The sequence below is a fragment of the Salmo salar genome, chromosome ssa05, assembly GCF_905237065.1.
Source record: "Salmo salar chromosome ssa05, Ssal_v3.1, whole genome shotgun sequence".
Lineage (NCBI taxonomy): Eukaryota > Metazoa > Chordata > Actinopteri > Salmoniformes > Salmonidae > Salmo > Salmo salar.
The window spans coordinates 77,789,202-77,809,122 of record NC_059446.1 but is presented as its reverse complement, the minus strand read 5'-3'; the positions used below and the strand labels follow the sequence as shown (position 1 = coordinate 77,809,122).

The window sequence follows — 19,921 nt, the reverse complement described above, 5'->3', positions numbered from 1 at the left end:
CATCACCAAGCCCTTTGTCCTCAGGCAGTCCACTTATTGACTGAGCTACTATTCTCTGCCCAGTAACAGGAGAATGATGGAAAAACTTTCTGAAGGCTGTTGACAGCCAATGGAAGACTTAGGAAGTGCAACGTGACCCCACAGACACTGTAGTTTCGATAGGGATTCAAAAGAACTACAATTCTCAGATTTCCACACTTCCTGGTTGGATTTTTCTCAGGTTTTTGCCTGCCATATGAGTTCTGTTATACTCACAGACATCATTCAAACAGTTTTAGAAACTTCAGAGTGTTTTCTACTAATAATATGCAAATATTTGACTCTGGGCCCGAGTATTAGGCAGTTTACTCTGGGCACGCTTTTCATCCGAAAATGAAAATACTGCCCCCTATACCCCAAAAGGTTAATGAATTACAGTGCTACCCTAATATTCTCTCAGTTCATCACAATTACAGTGTCTCTAGCAGTGTCTCCTAACCAGCCTTGGGCCCCCAGTTGACCCAAAGTTTATCTTAAGAGTGGGTGAGGTGGCGATGACGGGACTGGCTTCCTCTCTCACATCAAAATATACCTGCAGACGAGAGACAGATAGAGAGAGTGCATGATTAAGCCATGTTTTTTTTATTCTAACACGGTCAGTCATCATAATCATCAGGAGGTGAAATGCAAAACTGACCTTGGATCATTAACTCTGGGACTACTACATCTCTATCTGTATTTCAATGTAAAGCATCTCTTTAATAATACTTCTTGTTGACCCGACCAAGTGACCTCTCAGCTAGGATCATGCTGTGTCCTCTGTGTCAGCCAGTTCACATGTGGGAGGCTTTCACCAACACAGCTGATATAACCTAGAGGATTTAGGGAGAAGAGGTAGAGGGATGAAGTGAAGGAGAGAGACTGTTATTGTGTGTGTGTGTGTGGTCTCACCTGGTGTCCACACTAAGTGGCTACAGAGTACTTTAACCTCTTACATCTAGACGTTCCGCTAGCAGAACACCTGCTCCATTATCCAATGATGGGCGTGGCGCGAAATACAAACTCCTCTAAAATACAAAAACTTCCATTTTTCAAACATATGACTATTTCACAGCATTTTAAAGATAAGACTCTCCTTTATCTAACCACACTGTCCGATTTCAAAAAGGCTTTACAACGAAAGCAAAACATTAGATTATGTCAGCAGAGTACCAAGCCAGAAATAATCAGACACCCATTTTTCAAGCTAGCATATAATGTCACAAAAACCTAGAAGACAGCTAAATGCAACACTAACCTTTGATGATCTTCATCAGATGACAACCCTAGGACATTATGTTATACAATACATGCATGTTTTGTTCAATCAAGTTCATATTTATATCAAAAAACAGCTTTTTACATTAGCATGTGACGTTCAGAACTAGTATACCCCCCGCAAACTTCCGGGGAATTCGCTAATATTTTACTAAATTACTCACGATAAACGTTCACAAAAAGCATAACAATTATTTTAAGAATTATAGATACAGACCTCCTCTATGCACTCGATATGTCCGATTTTAAAATAGCTTTTTGGTGAAAGCACATTTTGCAATATTCTAAGTACATAGCCCAGGCATCACGGGCTAGCTATTTAGACACCCGGCAAGTTTAGCACTCACCAATATCAGCTTTACTATTATAAAAGTTTCATTACCTTTTGTTGTCTTCGTCAGAATGCACTCCCAGGACTGCTACTTCAATAACAAATGTTGGTTTGGTCCAAAATAATCCATCGTTATATGCGAATAGCGGCGTTTTGTTCGTGCGTCCCAGACACTATCTGAAATGGTAAATCAGGGTCGTGCGCATGGCGCAATTCGTGACAAAAAAAATCGAAATATTCCATTACCGTACTTCGAAGCATGTCAACCGCTGTTTAAAATCCATTTTTATGCAATTTTTCTCGTAAAAAAGCGATAATATTCCGACCAGGAATCTCCTTTTAGCTAAACTGAGGAAAGTAAACAAAGCTTTCGGTCGACGCGGGCACGAGCCTGAGTCTCACAGTACTGTAACCAGCCACTACCCAAACGCGCTACTTTGTTTCAGCCAGAGCCTGCAAAGCCACGATTCAGCTTTTTACCGCCTTCTGAGACCCTATGGCAGCGGTAGGAAGTGTCACGGGACAGCTAAGATCCTCACTCTTCAATAAACAGAGACAAGAAGAACGACACCTTGTCAGACAGGCCACTTCCTGCCTGAAACCTTGTCAGGTTTTTGCCTGCCAAGTGAGTTCTGTTATACTCACAGACACCATTCAAACAGTTTTAGAAACTTTGGAGTGTTTTCTATCCATATGTAATAAGTATATGCATATTCTAGTTACTGGGTAGGAGTGGTAACCAGATTAAATCGGGTATGTTTTTTATCCAGCCGTGAAAATACTGCCCCCTAGCCATAACAGGTTAAGCTGAAAAACAGACACATGAGGACAAACAATAGAAGATAGTCATTATTAGACATAAATACCACTTGAAGCTTGATGATGACTTGATCATTTGAATCAGCTGTGTAGTGCTAAGGCAAAAACAAAAATGTGCACAGGTGTTTGGAGCATTCCGATATGCCACAGCTGGTGAGGTGTCAGGTTCGCCTCTACTTAAAGGGTGATTATTCCAACTCTCTGTGAAATGCTGCAGATCTGCCCGCAGACGAGGTAGGAACACATATCACACGCAGAAGAGGTGGATAGAATTCGACAGGTCAAGTTATCCTTCTTCCTCAAAACTGTGCATGTGAGACAGGTTCCATGTACAACAAGAGAGGAAGAGAGAATAAATAACACAGAAAAGTGAAATTACCTCTGGTTATGGACATTTTTGCCAGCAATAAAGCTTCCACAGCCTACTCCTCGGACAGTGAACATCTGGCAATATCTACATTTTCGACCCCTTGATCAGCTCGCACTCTGACAGTAAAGGAAATAGCTTATTTTTTGTAGATATGAAAACAATAACTGAGATATGACCGTTCAATCTAAAGCAGCAGATGTCATTTTCAGGATACGTCAATACAGCACAGAAAGCTTAACACCAGACTGGTATTGTGGTTGTTCATTAGGTGATGTGAAATATGCAATATGTATACAAAATAAAATACAGTTGAAGTCGGAAGTTTACATACACCTTTAGTTTACATACTCCAAATACATTTAAACTCAGTTTTTCACAATTCCTGGACTGTGCTGAGATGCCATCATCAAGGTAAGCAGCACTGGGCGTTCTTCCGTCCAACTTTTACATAGCTACTAGTTAGCTCCTGTCAGTTCATAACATTCCACTATATTAAATACATTCATACTGTAGAATGATAAATCATGCAATTATTTTTCTCAAGCTAACCAAAAGCATTTAGCTACGAACGCCTGTTTTCGCCATTTTCAGTTGAATTAAACAAACTTTCTTTCATGGCAACTCATAAACAAGCCATGTCCTATTTGTTTCATTGTCGATATAAAACCATATTTCATGACAGTGTAACGGTTAGCTTTTTATACAGAAGGATGAAAGAACACAATATGTCTGTCAGGGAATGCTATTCTGATATGTAAGATGAAGAGTTAGACCAGAAAGTCAGCGCCATGAAAGCAAGGATGACCCAATGGCATCTCAGCACATTCCTTCTTCATAGGTGTCCACTATGACTTCCTTTCTGAAGAAAAAAAGTTGCTTTCACAACAATTATTTTGATTGAAAATAAAAAAGATTTGCTCTTGACAAAAAGTTGAATGTCACAGTCAAGACCCCAGCGAGATATGAATTCAAGACAACTGGTTTACAAGACCAGTGCTATAACCACTGAGCTATGTGCACATTGTTCAGAACTCTCTTTTAGTAGTCTCCTTGTCTCCTTTTCCTCCGGGTGTTCGCCTGCTATATCAATTCTGTTATGCCATACCACTTCTACTTCTAGCTTATACATACTATATACATATTACGGACACAGTATATTTTACATTAGTCATATTTTTTATTTTATTTTACGTCCCGCCCTTCAGCTACCCTCAACCACTCCCACCAATCTCTGAAAACCATCCCATTTTATAATGGTACACTTATCATAGTTCAGTTGTATTCCAGAGAGGTTAGAGAAATGATCTAGATTGTCTATGAGGCTGTGCAGGGATCCAAATCGTGGATTTAAAAGAAAGCATGAGTCCTCAGCGTACAATGACACCTTTGTTTTTAAGCCCTGGATTTCTATCCCCTTGATATTATTGTTGGATCTGATTTGAATAGCTAACATTTCGATGGCCATAATATATAGATATGTCAATAGTGGACAACCTTGTTTATCTCCTCTTGACAGTAATACCCTCTTCCGACAACATCCGGTGAAATTGGAGAGCGCCAAATTCAAATGACAAAATCACAATATTAAACATTCATGAACATACAAGTGTCTTATATAATTTAAAAGCTTAACTTCTTGTTAATCCAACTGCATTGTCAGATTTCAAAAAGGCTTTACGGCGAAAGCATACCATGTGATTATCTGAGGACAGATCCCCACATCAAAATATTTTTTCAACCAATACAGGCTTTACAAAATCTCAAATAGCGATTAAATAAATCACTTACCTTTGAAGATCTTCCTCTGCTTGCAATCGCAAGGGTCCCAGCTACGCAACGAATGTTTGATTTGTTCGATAAAGTCCTTCTTTATGTCCAAAAAAGTCAATTGAGTTGGCGCCATTGATTTCAGTAATCCACTCCTTCAACATGCATACAAAGGAATCCAAAATGCTACCGGTAAACTTCGTCCAAACAAGTCAAACAATGTTTCTACTCAATCCACAGGTACCCGCAGGTATGTAAATAAACGATAATATTTCAGACGGAAAGAACGGTGTTCAATAGGAAAGGAAAATAACAAAGAGCACGCCCTCATTCACGCGCACCAAAAGCCTACTTTCCTGTTGAGCTCCCTTGGAAAAAACGACTATTACTTGTTCGTTTTTCAAGAAACAAGCCTGAAACTCTGTATAAAGACTGTTGACATCTAGTGGAATCCATAGGTACTGCAATCTGGGAGGAATTGTTATATGTAGGCCCATAGACTTGCATTGGAAAGGCCTGTTACTTCCAAAAACAAAGGATTTCTGGGTGGATTTTCCTCTGGGTTTTCGCCTGCCATATCAATTCTGTTATACTCACAGACATTATTTTAACAGTTTAGAAACTTCAAAGTGTTTTCTATCAAATTCTACCAATTATATGCATTTCCTAGCTTCTGGGCCTGAGTACAGGAAGTTTACTATGGGCAAGTCAGTCAGGCAGAAATTCAGGATACTGCCCCCTAGCCCTAAGAAGTTTTAATACTTTCTCAGAATTAGCCATTCTTTACTATACTGGACAAAAATATATACGCAACTCGCAACAATTGAAAAGTTTTTCCTGAGTTACAGTTAATATAAGCAAAAGTTTAAGTTAATGATATTATTCCTTCAACATGCATCACTGGTTTTCATGACTTCTGCTACTCCTGTCCTCAGCTCTTTTTAGTGATGATTGGCGGCCCAGGACAGAATCGGCAAACGTGGAATCGTATCCTCAGTTTGTTTGGCAATGTCTCTTACAGTAGTAGTAGTACAGCAGATAATTATTTGTGCAGGGCAATATGGTCAGTTTGTTGTCACATTTTGAACTTTCTGCTGGATAGAGCGAGAGAAATGGTAAGTCCCACCCTGTGTAAAGTTTCAGATGAATGTCTTAGAGGGTGGAGTCAAAATCAAGGCCCCAGTGAGGATTGAACTCACCACCCCTGGTTTACAAGACCAGTGCTCTAACCACTGAGCTATGGAGCCATACACCTCTGTAAGAAGAATTGGAACGCTATAAAGAACACACCCATCAGAGAGTAAAAAAGAGACACACCTAAGTAACCAAACATGCAGGTTACCCAGTCTGGCTCCTGCAGTAAAAGCAGATTCCTTGTCATCCTTTGTTATACATTTAATGACAAACTCTCCCAGGTCTATGTGACCCTCAGGCAGGACAGTAATACCCTCTTCCGACAACATCCGGTGAAATTGAAGAGCGCCAAATTCAAATGTCAACATCACAATATTAAACATTCATGAACATACAAGTGTCTTATATCATTTAAAAGCTTAACGTCTTGTTAATCCAACTGCGTTGTCAGATTTCAAAAAGTATTTACGGCGAAAGCATACCATGTGATTATCTGAGGACAGCTCCCCACATCCAAATATTTTTTTCAACCAATACAGGCTTTACAAAATGGCAAATAGCGATTAAATAAATCACTTACCTTTGAAGATCTTCCTCTGCTTGCAATCGCAAGGGTCCCAGCTACGCAACGAATGTTTGATTTGTTCGATAAAGTCCTTCTTTATGTCCAAAAAAGTCAATTGAGTTGGCGCCATTGATTTCAGTAATCCACTCCTTCAACATGCATACAAAGGAATCCAAAATGCTACCGGTAAACTTCGTCCAAACAAGTCAAACAATGTTTCTATTCAATCCACAGGTACCCGCAGGTATGTAAATAAACGATAATATTTCAGACGGAAAGAACGGTGTTCAATAGGAAAGGAAAATAACAAAGAGCACGCCCTCATTCAGGCGCACCAAAAGCCTACTTTCCTGTTGAGCTCCCTTGGAAAAAAATGACTATTACTTGTTCGTTTTTCAAGAAACAAGCCTGAAACTCTGTATAAAGACTGTTGACATCTAGTGGAATCCATAGGTACTGCAATCTGGGAGGAATTGTTATATGTAGGCCCATAGACTTGCATTGGAAAGGCCTGTTACTTCCAAAAACAAAGGATTTCTGGGTGGATTTTCCTCTGGGTTTTCGCCTGCCATATCAATTCTGTTATACTCACAGACATTATTTTAACAGTTTAGAAACTTCAAAGTGTTTTCTATCAAATTCTACCAATTATATGCATTTCCTAGCTTCTGGGCCTGAGTACAGGAAGTTTACTATGGGCAAGTCAGTCAGGCAGAAATTCAGGATACTGCCCCCTAGCCCTAAGAAGTTTTAATACTTTCTCAGAATTAGCCATTCTTTACTATACTGGACAAAAATATATACGCAACTCGCAACAATTGAAAAGTTTTTCCTGAGTTACAGTTAATATAAGCAAAAGTTTAAGTTAATGATATTATTCCTTCAACATGCATCACTGGTTTTCATGACTTCTGCTACTCCTGTCTCAGCTCTTTTTTAGTGATGATTGGCGGCCCAGGACAGAATCGGCAAACGTGGAATCGTATCCTCAGTTTGTTTGGCAATGTCTCTTACAGTAGTAGTAGTACAGCAGATAATTATTTGTGCAGGGCAATATGGTCAGTTTGTTGTCACATTTTGAACTTTCTGCTGGATAGAGCGAGAGAAATGGTAAGTCCCACCCTGTGTAAAGTTTCAGATGAATGTCTTAGAGGGTGGAGTCAAAATCAAGGCCCCAGTGAGAATTGAACTCACCACCCCTGGTTTACAAGAGCAGTGCTCTAACCACTGAGCTATGGAGCCATACACCTCTGTAAGAAGAATTGGAACGCTATAAAGAACACACCCATCAGAGAGTAAAAAAAGAGACACACCTAAGTAACCAAACATGCAGGTTACCCAGTCTGGCTCCTGCAGTAAAAGCAGATTCCTTGTCATCCTTTGTTATACATTTAATGACAAACTCTCCCAGGTCTATGTGACCCTCAGGCAGGACAGTAATACCCTCTTCCGACAACATCCGGTGAAATTGAAGAGCGCCAAATTCAAATGTCAACATCACAATATTAAACATTCATGAACATACAAGTGTCTTATATCATTTAAAAGCTTAACGTCTTGTTAATCCAACTGCGTTGTCAGATTTCAAAAAGTATTTACGGCGAAAGCATACCATGTGATTATCTGAGGACAGCTCCCCACATCCAAATATTTTTTTCAACCAATACAGGCTTTACAAAATCGCAAATAGCGATTAAATAAATCACTTACATTTTTTACATTTTTTACATTTACATTTTAGTCATTTAGCAGACGCTCTTATCCAGAGCGACTTACAAATTGGTGCATTCACCTATAATATCCAGTGGAACAACCACTTTACAATAGTGCATCTAAATCTTTTAAGGGGGGGGTTAGAAGGATTACTTTATCCTATCCCAGGTATTCCTTGAAGAGGTGGGGTTTCAGGTGTCTCCGGAAGGTGGTGATTGACTCCGCTGTCCTGGCGTCGTGAGGGAGCTTGTTCCACCATTGGGGTGCCAGAGCAGCGAACAGTTTTGACTGGGCTGAGCGGGAACTGTGCTTCCTCAGAGGTAGGGAGGCGAGCAGGCCAGAGGTGGATGAACGGAGTGCCCTTGTTTGGGTGTAGGGCCTGATCAGAGCCTGAAGGTACGGAGGTGCCGTTCCCCTCACAGCTCCGTAGGCAAGCACCATGGTGTTGTAGCGGATGCGAGCTTCGACTGGAAGCCAGTGGAGAGAGCGGAGGAGCGGGGTGACGTGAGAGAACTTGGGAAGGTTGAACACCAGACGGGCTGCGGCGTTCTGGATGAGTTGTAGGGGTTTAATGGCACAGGCAGGGAGCCCAGCCAACAGCGAGTTGCAGTAATCCAGACGGGAGATGACAAGTGCCTGGATTAGGACCTGCGCCGCTTCCTGTGTGAGGCAGGGTCGTACTCTGCGAATGTTGTAGAGCATGAACCTACAGGATCGGGTCACCGCCTTGATGTTAGTGGAGAACGACAGGGTGTTGTCCAGGGTCACGCCAAGGCTCTTAGCACTCTGGGAGGAGGACACAAGGGAGTTGTCAACCGTGATGGCGAGATCATGGAACGGGCAGTCCTTCCCCGGGAGGAAGAGCAGCTCCGTCTTGCCGAGGTTCAGCTTCAGGTGGTGATCCGTCATCCACACTGATATGTCTGCCAGACATGCAGAGATGCGATTCGCCACCTGGTTGTCAGAAGGGGGAAAGGAGAAGATTAATTGTGTGTCGTCTGCATAGCAATGATATGAGAGACCATGTGAGGATATGACAGAGCCAAGTGACTTGGTGTATAGCGAGAATAGGAGTGGGCCAAGAACAGAGCCCTGGGGGACACCAGTGGTGAGAGCACGTGGTGCGGAGACAGATTCTCGCCACGCCACCTGGTAGGAGCGACCTGTCAGGTAGGGACGCAATCCAAGCGTGCGCGGTGCCGGAGATGCCCAGCTCGGAGAGGGTGGAGAGGAGGATCTGATGGTTCACGGTATCAAAGGCAGCAGATAGGTCTAGAAGGATGAGAGCAGAGGAGAGAGAGTTAGCTTTAGCAGTGCGGAGAGCCTCCGTGACACAGAGAAGAGCAGTCTCAGTTGAATGCCCAGTCTTGAAACCTGACTGATTAGGATCAAGAAGGTCATTCTGAGAGAGATAGCAAGAGAGCTGGCCAAGCACGGCGCGTTCAAGAGTTTTGGAGAGAAAGGAAAGAAGGGATACTGGCCTGTAGTTGTTGACATCGGAGGGATCGAGTGTAGGTTTTTTCAGAAGGGGTGCAACTCTCGCTCTCTTGAAGACGGAAGGGACGTAGCCAGCGGTCAAGGATGCGTTGATGAGCGAGGTGAGGTAGGGGAGAAGGTCTCCGGAAATGGTCTGGAGAAGAGAGGAGGGGATAGGGTCAAGTGGGCAGGTTGTTGGGCGGCCGGCCGTCACAAGACGCGAGAGTTCATCTGGAGAGAGAGGGGAGAAAGAGGTCAAAGCACAGGGTAGGGCAGTGTGAGCAGGACCAGCAGTGTCGTTTGACTTAGCAACGAGGATCGGATGTCGTCAACCTTCTTTTCAAAATGGTTGACGAAGTCATCCGCAGAGAGGGAGGAGGGGGGGAGGGGGAGGAGGATTAAGGAGGGAGGAGAAGGTAGCAAAGAGCTTCCTAGGGTTAGAGGCAGATGCTTGGAGTTTAGAGTGGTAGAAAGTGGCTTTAGCAGCAGAGACAGAAGAGGAAAATGTAGAGAGGAGGGAGTGAAAGGATGCCAGGTCCGTAGGGAGGCGAGTTTTCCTCCATTTCCGCTCGGCTGCCCGGAGCCCTGTTCTGTGAGCTCGCAGTGAGTCGTCGAGCCACGGAGCAGGAGGGGAGGACCGAGCCGGCCTGGAGGATAGGGGACAGAGGAAATCAAAGGATGCAGAGAGGGAGGAGAGGAGGGTTGAGGAGGCAGAATCAGGAGATAGGTTGGAGAAGGTTTGAGCAGAGGGAAGAGATGATAGGATGGAAGAGGAGAGAGTAGCGGGAGAGAGAGAGCGAAGGTTGGGACGGCGCAATACCATCCGAGTAGGGGAGAGTGAGAAGTGTTGGATGAGAGCGAGAGGGAAAAGGATACAAGGTAGTGGTCGGAGACTTGGAGGGGAGTTGCAATGAGATTAGTGGAAGAACAGCATCTAGTAAAGATGAGGTCAAGCGTATTGCCTGCCTTGTGAGTAGGGGGGGAAGGTGAGAGGGTGAGGTCGAAAGAGGAGAGGAGTGGAAAGAAGGAGGCAGAGAGGAATGAGTCGAAGGTAGACGTGGGGAGGTTAAAGTCACCCAGAACTGTGAGAGGTGAGCCATCCTCAGGAAAGGAACTTATCAAGGCGTCAAGCTCATTGATGAACTCTCCAAGGGAACCTGGAGGGCGATAAATGATAAGGATGTTAAGCTTGAAAGGGCTGGTAACTGTGACAGCATGGAATTCAAATGAGGAGATAGACAGATGGGTCAGGGGAGAAAGAGAGAATGTCCACTTGGGAGAGATGAGGATTCCAGTGCCACCACCCCGCTGGCTCGATGCTCTAGGGGTATGCGAGAACACGTAGTCAGACGAGGAGAGAGCAGTAGGAGTAGCAGTGTTATCTGTGGTGATCCATGTTTCCGTCAGCGCCAGGAAGTCTAGGGACTGGAGGGTAGCATAGGCTGAGATGAACTCAGCCTTGTTGGCCGCAGACCGGCAGTTCCAGAGGCTGCCGGAGACCTGGAACTCCACGTGGGTCGTGCGCGCTGGGACCACCAGGTTAGAGCGGCAGCGGCCACGCGGTGTGGAGCGTTTGTATGGCCTGTGCAGAGGAGAGAGAACAGGGATAGGCGGACACATAGTAGACAAGCTACAGAAGAGGCTACGCTAATGCAAATGAGATTGGAGTGACAAGTGGACTACACGTCTCGAATGTACAGGAAGTTAAGCTTACGTTGCAAAAATGTTATTGACTAAAATGATACAGTACTGCTGGCTGGTGGAGTAGGCTAGCTAGCAGTGGCTGCGTTGTTGACTTTGAACGTGTAGCTGGCTAGGTAACCTCGGTAGTTTCAGTACTACACCTTGTCATGATACAAAGCAACTTTGTAGCTAGCTAGCTAACATAACACTAATCAAGACGTTCCTTGTAGTGTATTTAGTTTCAACAATGCTGCTCGTCGGTAATAGTTGGCTAGGTTAGGAAAAATGGCGTCGCGGGGGACGGAAATAGCTGGCTAGCTAACCTCGATGGCTGGCTAGCTAGCAATTATCAATTAACAATTATCAAGCTATGACAAAGACAACTAGGTAGCTCGCTAGGTAACACTGCACTAGTCAAATCGTTCCGTTGTGAAGTATTAGTAACTACAGCGCTGCTAGTCGGTAACGGATGGCTATCTGGCAGTGGGTTAATGATGACTAGGTGTGTTGAGTAAGTCTGGCGCCGCGTCGCGGCTGGCTAGCACACCTCGATAATACTCAAACTCAAGCTACACAATTATCTTAGATACAGAGACAGCACAGACAACTATGTAGCTGGCTAACTAACACTAACACCACACTAATCAAGTCGTTGCGTTGTAATGTAATAGTTTCTGCGGTGCTGTTAGTCGGTAGAAGTTGGCTAGCTAACAGTGATGACTAGCTAGCTAGCAGTGTTGACTACGTTAGGAGGACGAAGATAGCTAGCCTCGATAATTACTCAGTTACTCTAAACTACACAATTATCTTTGATACAAAGACGGCTATGTAGCTAGCTAAGAAGAATTGCTCAGATCAAACAAATCAAGCCGTTGTAATGTAGCGAAGTGGAATATTACCTGTGGAGTGAAGCGTGGTGCGACTGCTCGCTCCAAACCGGAAGTCGTATGACTTACCTTTGAAGATCTTCCTCTGCTTGCAATTGCAAGGGTCCCAGCTACGCAACGAAAGTTTGATTTGTTCGATAAAGTCCTTCTTTATGTCCAAAAAGTCAATTGATGGCGCCATTGATTTCGGTAATCCACTCCTTCACATGCATACAAAGGAATCCAAAATCTGCTAAACTGCGTCCAAAAAAGTCAAACAAATGTTTCTATTCAATCCACAGGTACCCGCGGGTATGTAAAGCGTAATAGTTTCAGACGAAAGATCGGTGTAATAGGAAAGGAAAATAAAAAGACGCCCCAGTGTGGGCTTAGGATTAACAAGCCGAGAGTAACTTGTCTGTTTTCAAGAAACAAGCTGAAACTCTGTATAAAACTGTTGAATAGTGGAATCCATAGGTACTGCAACTGGTGTAGGCCCAAGACTTGGAAAAAATCGGAATCTGATGGAGTTTCCCTGGATTCAATTCTGTTATACTCACAGACATTTTTTAGAAATTTCAAAGTGTTTTCTATTTAGCTTATACGCATTTCAGGCTAGATTCGCCTGATTCAGGAAGTTTACTATTGGCAAGTCAGTCAGGCGTGTTCAGGATACGCCCTAGCCCTTCTTTAAGAAGTTTTAATACTTTCTCAGAATAGCATTCTTTACTATACTGGACAAAAATGTATAAAAGTTTAAGTTAATGATATTATTCCTTCAACATGCATCACTGGTTTTCATGACTTCTGCTACTCCTGTCTCAGCTCTTTTTTAGTCATGATTGGCGGCCCAGGACAGAATCGGCAAACGTGGAATCGTATCCTCAGTTTGTTTGGCAATGTCTCTTACAGTAGTAGTAGTACAGCAGATAATTATTTGTGCAGGGCAATATGGTCAGTTTGTTGTCACATTTTGAACTTTCTGCTGTATAGAGCGAGAGAAATGGTAAGTCCCACCCTGTGTAAAGTTTCAGATGAATGTCTCAGAGGGTGGAGTCAAAATCAAGGCCCCAGTGAGAATTGAACTCACGACCCCTGGTTTACAAGACCAGTGCTCTAACCACTGAGCTATGGAGCCATACACCTCTGTAAGAAGAATAGGAACGCTATAAAGAACACACCCATCAGAGAGTAAAAAAAGAGACACACCTAAGTAACCAAACATGCAGGTTACACAGTCTGGCTCCTGCAGTAAAAGCAGATTCCTTGTCATCCTTTGTTATACATTTAATGACAAACTCTCCCAGGTCTATGTGACCCTCAGGCAGGACAGTAATACCCTCTTCCGACAACATCCGGTGAAATTGGAGAGCGCCAAATTCAAATGTCAACATCACAATATTAAACATTCATGAACATACAAGTGTCTTATATCATTTAAAAGCTTAACGTCTTGTTAATCCAACTGCGTTGTCAGATTTCAAAAAGGCTTTACGGCGAAAGCATACCATGTGATTATCTGAGGACAGCTCCCCACATCCAAATATTTTTTCAACCAATACAGGCTTTACAAAATCGCAAATAGCGATTAAATAAATCACTTACCTTTGAAGATCTTCCTCTGCTTGCAATCGCAAGGGTCCCAGCTACGCAACGAATGTTTGATTTGTTCGATAAAGTCCTTCTTTATGTCCAAAAAGTCAATTGAGTTGGCGCCATTGATTTCAGTAATCCACTCCTTCAACATGCATACAAAGGAATCCAAAATGCTACCGGTAAACTTCGTCCAAACAAGTCAAACAATGTTTCTATTCAATCCACAGGTACCCGCAGGTATGTAAATAAACGATAATATTTCAGACGGAAAGAACGGTGTTCAATAGGAAAGGAAAATAACAAAGAGCACGCCCTCATTCAGGCGCACCAAAAGCCTACTTTCCTGTTGAGCTCCCTTGGAAAAAAACGACTATTACTTGTTCGTTTTTCAAGAAACAAGCCTGAAACTCTGTATAAAGACTGTTGACATCTAGTGGAATCCATAGGTACTGCAATCTGGGAGGAATTGTTATATGTAGGCCCATAGACTTGCATTGGAAAGGCCTGTTACTTCCAAAAACATAGGATTTCTGGATGGATTTTCCTCTGGGTTTTCGCCTGCCATATCAATTCTGTTATACTCACAGACATTATTTTAACAGTTTAGAAACTTCAAAGTGTTTTCTATCAAATTCTACCAATTATATGCATTTCCTAGCTTCTGGGCCTGAGTAACAGGAAGTTTACTATGGGCAAGTCAGTCAGGCAGAAATTCAGGATACTGCCCCCTAGCCCTAAGAAGTTTTAATACTTTCTCAGAATTAGCCATTCTTTACTATACTGGACAAAAATATATACGCAACTCGCAACAATTGAAAAGTTTTTCCTGAGTTACAGTTAATATAAGCAAAAGTTTAAGTTAATGATATTATTCCTTCAACATGCATCACTGGTTTTCATGACTTCTGCTACTCCTGTCTCTAGTTTCAGCTCTTTTTTAGTCATGATTGGCGGCCCAGGACAGAATCGGCAAACGTTCTACTTCCTCAGTTTGTTTGGCAATGTCTCTTACAGTAGTAGTAGTACAGCAGATAATTATTTGTGCAGGGCAATATGAACCTGAATGATAAAAGTTTAAGTTAATGATATTATTCCTTCAACATGCATCACTGGTTTTCATGACTTCTGCTACTCCTGTCTCTAGTTTCAGCTCTTTTTTAGTCATGATTGGCGGCCCAGGACAGAATCGGCAAACGTGGAATCGTATCCTCAGTTTGTTTGGCAATGTCTCTTACAGTAGTAGTAGTACAGCAGATAATTATTTGTGCAGGGCAATATGGTCAGTTTGTTGTCACATTTTGAACTTTCTGCTGTATAGAGCGAGAGAAATGGTAAGTCCCACCCTGTGTAAAGTTTCAGATGAATGTCTTAGAGGGTGGAGTCAAAATCAAGGCCCCAGTGAGAATTGAACTCACGACCCCTGGTTTACAAGACCAGTGCTCTAACCACTGAGCTATGGAGCCATACACCTCTGTAAGAAGAATTGGAACGCTATAAAGAACACACCCATCAGAGAGTAAAAAAAGAGACACACCTAAGTAACCAAACATGCAGGTTACCCAGTCTGGCTCCTGCAGTAAAAGCAGATTCCTTGTCATCCTTTGTTATACATTTAATGACAAACTCTCCCAGGTCTATGTGACCCTCAGGCAGGACAGTAATACCCTCTTCCGACAACATCCGGTGAAATTGGAGAGCGCCAAATTCAAATGTCAACATCACAATATTAAACATTCATGAACATACAAGTGTCTTATATCATTTAAAAGCTTAACGTCTTGTTAATCCAACTGCGTTGTCAGATTTCAAAAAGGCTTTACGGCGAAAGCATACCATGTGATTATCTGAGGACAGCTCCCCACATCCAAATATTTTTTCAACCAATACAGGCTTTACAAAATGGCAAATAGCGATTAAATAAATCACTTACCTTTGAAGATCTTCCTCTGCTTGCAATCGCAAGGGTCCCAGCTACGCAACGAATGTTTGATTTGTTCGATAAAGTCCTTCTTTATGTCCAAAAAAGTCAATTGAGTTGGCGCCATTGATTTCAGTAATCCACTCCTTCAACATGCATACAAAGGAATCCAAAATGCTACCGGTAAACTTCGTCCAAACAAGTCAAACAATGTTTCTATTCAATCCACAGGTACCCGCAGGTATGTAAATAAACGATAATATTTCAGACGGAAAGAACGGTGTTCAATAGGAAAGGAAAATAACAAAGAGCACGCCCTCATTCAGGCGCACCAAAAGCCTACTTTCCTGTTGAGCTCCCTTGGAAAAAAACGACTATTACTTGTTCGTTTTTCAAGAAACAAGCCTGAAACTCTGTATAAAGACTGTTGACATCTAGTGGAATCCATAGGTACTGCAATCTGGGAGGAATTGTTATATGTAGGCCCATAGACTTGCATTGGAAAGGCCTGTTACTTCCAAAAACAAAGGATTTCTGGGTGGATTTTCCTCTGGGTTTTCGCCTGCCATATCAATTCTGTTATACTCACAGACATTATTTTAACAGTTTAGAAACTTCAAAGTGTTTTCTATCAAATTCTACCAATTATATGCATTTCCTAGCTTCTGGGCCTGAGTAACAGGAAGTTTACTATGGGCAAGTCAGTCAGGCAGAAATTCAGGATACTGCCCCCTAGCCCTAAGAAGTTTTAATACTTTCTCAGAATTAGCCATTCTTTACTATACTGGACAAAAATATATACGCAACTCGCAACAATTGAAAAGTTTTTCCTGAGTTACAGTTAATATAAGCAAAAGTTTAAGTTAATGATATTATTCCTTCAACATGCATCACTGGTTTTCATGACTTCTGCTACTCCTGTCTCTAGTTTCAGCTCTTTTTTAGTCATGATTGGCGGCCCAGGACAGAATCGGCAAACGTGGAATCGTATCCTCAGTTTGTTTGGCAATGTCTCTTACAGTAGTAGTAGTACAGCAGATAATTATTTGTGCAGGGCAATATGGTCAGTTTGTTGTCACATTTTGAACTTTCTGCTGTATAGAGCGAGAGAAATGGTAAGTCCCACCCTGTGTAAAGTTTCAGATGAATGTCTTAGAGGGTGGAGTCAAAATCAAGGCCCCAGTGAGAATTGAACTCACGACCCCTGGTTTACAAGACCAGTGCTCTAACCACTGAGCTATGGAGCCATACACCTCTGTAAGAAGAATTGGAACGCTATAAAGAACACACCCATCAGAGAGTAAAAAAAGAGACACACCTAAGTAACCAAACATGCAGGTTACCCAGTCTGGCTCCTGCAGTAAAAGCAGATTCCTTGTCATCCTTTGTTATACATTTAATGACAAACTCTCCCAGGTCTATGTGACCCTCAGGCAGGACAGTAATACCCTCTTCCGACAACATCCGGTGAAATTGGAGAGCGCCAAATTCAAATGTCAACATCACAATATTAAACATTCATGAACATACAAGTGTCTTATATCATTTAAAAGCTTAACGTCTTGTTAATCCAACTGCGTTGTCAGATTTCAAAAAGGCTTTACGGCGAAAGCATACCATGTGATTATCTGAGGACAGCTCCCCACATCCAAATATTTTTTTCAACCAATACAGGCTTTACAAAATGGCAAATAGCGATTAAATAAATCACTTACCTTTGAAGATCTTCCTCTGCTTGCAATCGCAAGGGTCCCAGCTACGCAACGAATGTTTGATTTGTTCGATAAAGTCCTTCTTTATGTCCAAAAAAGTCAATTGAGTTGGCGCCATTGATTTCAGTAATCCACTCCTTCAACATGCATACAAAGGAATCCAAAATGCTACCGGTAAACTTCGTCCAAACAAGTCAAACAATGTTTCTATTCAATCCACAGGTACCCGCAGGTATGTAAATAAACGATAATATTTCAGACGGAAAGAACGGTGTTCAATAGGAAAGGAAAATAACAAAGAGCACGCCCTCATTCAGGCGCACCAAAAGCCTACTTTCCTGTTGAGCTCCCTTGGAAAAAACGACTATTACTTGTTCGTTTTTCAAGAAACAAGCCTGAAACTCTGTATAAAGACTGTTGACATCTAGTGGAATCCATAGGTACTGCAATCTGGGAGGAATTGTTATATGTAGGCCCATAGACTTGCATTGGAAAGGCCTGTTACTTCCAAAAACAAAGGATTTCTGGATGGATTTTCCTCTGGGTTTTCGCCTGCCATATCAATTCTGTTATACTCACAGACATTATTTTAACAGTTTAGAAACTTCAAAGTGTTTTCTATCAAATTCTACCAATTATATGCATTTCCTAGCTTCTGGGCCTGAGTAACAGGAAGTTTACTATGGGCAAGTCAGTCAGGCAGAAATTCAGGATACTGCCCCCTAGCCCTAAGAAGTTTTAATACTTTCTCAGAATTAGCCATTCTTTACTATACTGGACAAAAATATATACGCAACTCGCAACAATTGAAAAGTTTTTCCTGAGTTACAGTTAATATAAGCAAAAGTTTAAGTTAATGATATTATTCCTTCAACATGCATCACTGGTTTTCATGACTTCTGCTACTCCTGTCTCAGCTCTTTTTTAGTCATGATTGGCGGCCCAGGACAGAATCGGCAAACGTGGAATCGTATCCTCAGTTTGTTTGGCAATGTCTCTTACAGTAGTAGTAGTACAGCAGATAATTATTTGTGCAGGGCAATATGGTCAGTTTGTTGTCACATTTTGAACTTTCTGCTGTATAGAGCGAGAGAAATGGTAAGTCCCACCCTGTGTAAAGTTTCAGATGAATGTCTTAGAGGGTGGAGTCAAAATCAAGGCCCCAGTGAGAATTGAACTCACGACCCCTGGTTTACAAGACCAGTGCTCTAACCACTGAGCTATGGAGCCATACACCTCTGTAAGAAGAATTGGAACGCTATAAAGAACACACCCATCAGAGAGTAAAAAAAGAGACACACCTAAGTAACCAAACATGCAGGTTACCCAGTCTGGCTCCTGCAGTAAAAGCAGATTCCTTGTCATCCTTTGTTATACATTTAATGACAAACTCTCCCAGGTCTATGTGACCCTCAGGCAGGACAGTAATACCCTCTTCCGACAACATCCGGTGAAATTGGAGAGCGCCAAATTCAAATGTCAACATCACAATATTAAACATTCATGAACATACAAGTGTCTTATATCATTTAAAAGCTTAACGTCTTGTTAATCCAACTGCGTTGTCAGATTTCAAAAAGGCTTTACGGCGAAAGCATACCATGTGATTATCTGAGGACAGCTCCCCACATCCAAATATTTTTTTCAACCAATACAGGCTTTACAAAATGGCAAATAGCGATTAAATAAATCACTTACCTTTGAAGATCTTCCTCTGCTTGCAATCGCAAGGGTCCCAGCTACGCAACGAATGTTTGATTTGTTCGATAAAGTCCTTCTTTATGTCCAAAAAAGTCAATTGAGTTGGCGCCATTGATTTCAGTAATCCACTCCTTCAACATGCATACAAAGGAATCCAAAATGCTACCGGTAAACTTCGTCCAAACAAGTCAAACAATGTTTCTATTCAATCCACAGGTACCCGCAGGTATGTAAATAAACGATAATATTTCAGACGGAAAGAACGGTGTTCAATAGGAAAGGAAAATAACAAAGAGCACGCCCTCATTCAGGCGCACCAAAAGCCTACTTTCCTGTTGAGCTCCCTTGGAAAAAAACGACTATTACTTGTTCGTTTTTCAAGAAACAAGCCTGAAACTCTGTATAAAGACTGTTGACATCTAGTGGAATCCATAGGTACTGCAATCTGGGAGGAATTGTTATATGTAGGCCCATAGACTTGCATTGGAAAGGCCTGTTACTTCCAAAAACAAAGGATTTCTGGGTGGATTTTCCTCTGGGTTTTCGCCTGCCATATCAATTCTGTTATACTCACAGACATTATTTTAACAGTTTAGAAACTTCAAAGTGTTTTCTATCAAATTCTACCAATTATATGCATTTCCTAGCTTCTGGGCCTGAGTAACAGGAAGTTTACTATGGGCAAGTCAGTCAGGCAGAAATTCAGGATACTGCCCCCTAGCCCTAAGAAGTTTTAATACTTTCTCAGAATTAGCCATTCTTTACTATACTGGACAAAAATATATACGCAACTCGCAACAATTGAAAAGTTTTTCCTGAGTTACAGTTAATATAAGCAAAAGTTTTAAGTTATGGTCTAGTGGGCAGTATTTTCACGGCTGGATAAAAAAATGTACCCGATTTAATCTGATTACTACTCCTGCCCAGAAACTAGAATATGCATATAATTATTAGCTTTGGATAGAAAACACTCC

The 19,921-nt window shown here is 42.0% G+C and overlaps 6 non-coding genes across 6 annotated transcripts; all 6 read right to left on the bottom strand.

Moving 5' to 3' along the window:
• Positions 1-5,757: 5,757 nt before the first annotated feature.
• trnat-ugu (transfer RNA threonine (anticodon UGU)) lies at positions 5,758-5,830 on the bottom strand. Its single transcript has one exon. It is a non-coding gene; the product is annotated as a tRNA-Thr (tRNA).
• Positions 5,831-7,451: 1,621 nt separating this feature from the next.
• trnat-ugu (transfer RNA threonine (anticodon UGU)) lies at positions 7,452-7,524 on the bottom strand. The gene has a single exon. It is a non-coding gene; the product is annotated as a tRNA-Thr (tRNA).
• Positions 7,525-13,085: 5,561 nt separating this feature from the next.
• On the bottom strand, positions 13,086-13,158 carry trnat-ugu (transfer RNA threonine (anticodon UGU)). Its single transcript has one exon. It is a non-coding gene; the product is annotated as a tRNA-Thr (tRNA).
• Positions 13,159-15,006: 1,848 nt separating this feature from the next.
• trnat-ugu (transfer RNA threonine (anticodon UGU)) lies at positions 15,007-15,079 on the bottom strand. The gene has a single exon. It is a non-coding gene; the product is annotated as a tRNA-Thr (tRNA).
• A 1,629-nt stretch (positions 15,080-16,708) lies between these two features.
• On the bottom strand, positions 16,709-16,781 carry trnat-ugu (transfer RNA threonine (anticodon UGU)). Its single transcript has one exon. It is a non-coding gene; the product is annotated as a tRNA-Thr (tRNA).
• Positions 16,782-18,403: 1,622 nt separating this feature from the next.
• On the bottom strand, positions 18,404-18,476 carry trnat-ugu (transfer RNA threonine (anticodon UGU)). Its single transcript has one exon. It is a non-coding gene; the product is annotated as a tRNA-Thr (tRNA).
• Positions 18,477-19,921: the final 1,445 nt, after the last annotated feature.